Below are 1,173 nucleotides of genomic sequence, written 5' to 3' on the forward strand. Positions count from 1 at the left end.
GCAAAACAACCTAACACCATAGTGGTTAATTAAAAATCTCCAAACCTTCCCCACTGTCATTGGAGCTCTGACTTCAACAGAAAATAAGATGCTCTTCTTCCCATAATTTTCCCAAAATTTTCTCTTTCCAGCAAAGCTAAATTCACCCTGACAAACTCCAAGTTAAGATCAACTGAAACCCCATCCGAAGAGATTGAGTTTATCTCCTTCGGATTAAGAATCAGGATAAGTTCAGGCTTTCTCCATGCATTATTGACTCTTGTAGAGAACAAAGGACCTCTATTCACTTCTTTCCCCTTAGAATTCCCTAAGATATTAAACACTTGTCCTACAGCAGCATTTCCACAATCATCTACTATGCCATTTAACGAATTGTTCATTCTAGTAGATCTGGACCTATCTTCGATCACCCCTATGGTATTAGCTACATCTAGTCCTCTGTGGGATACAGAACAACCATCATCTATACCCACATTCTCAAAAACAACATCACCCAAAATGTGTAGATCCACACCTACCTCCGTCGGACTCTGAAGTCTAAGAGTAGCAGTCTCCATATCTACCATCTCCTCCATAACTACTCTGCATTCCAGAGTAGTAACGTTCTCTTCCACCTCCATCGACGAGTCCATCCCTTTGATTGGGTTAAGCGTCATACTCAATACCAAATTCAACTTCAACTCCACATTCAACTTAAGAGGATAGTCCTCCATCATACTCCAAGCCGCTCAGTTCTAACCAGCTCCTCCCTTCGTTGACTGCTGCTGCAATTTGGAATCCACACTACGACTCTTGACCTCCCACCATCCATCCAAGTATCCATCTGTTCCAGATTTATCAGCATCCTGAAATTTCCCCTTCAACTTATTCGTTGCGGCCTTACCAGGCGATTGTTCTCCTAGCTTCTTCAAACCTCCAGATCCACCGCTCGATCATCGCCAATCATTGCTGACTATGTTATCATGAGAGAGAGAGTGAGAGAGGAATAAGGGAGAGAAAGGAGAGAGATAGGGAGAGAGAGAGAGGAGGGAGGGAGAAAATAATTATATATATATATATATATATAAAGAGAGAGAGCGAGAGGAATAAGAGAGATAGAAAGGAGAGAAATATGGAGAGGGAGAGAGAAGAGAGAGAGAGAGAGAGAGAGAGAGAGAGAGAGAGAGAGAGAGG

Source organism: Dendrobium catenatum, unplaced genomic scaffold (genome assembly GCF_001605985.2).
Source record: "Dendrobium catenatum unplaced genomic scaffold, ASM160598v2 fragScaff_scaffold_1595, whole genome shotgun sequence".
In the NCBI taxonomy this organism is placed as follows: Eukaryota; Viridiplantae; Streptophyta; class Magnoliopsida; order Asparagales; family Orchidaceae; genus Dendrobium; species Dendrobium catenatum.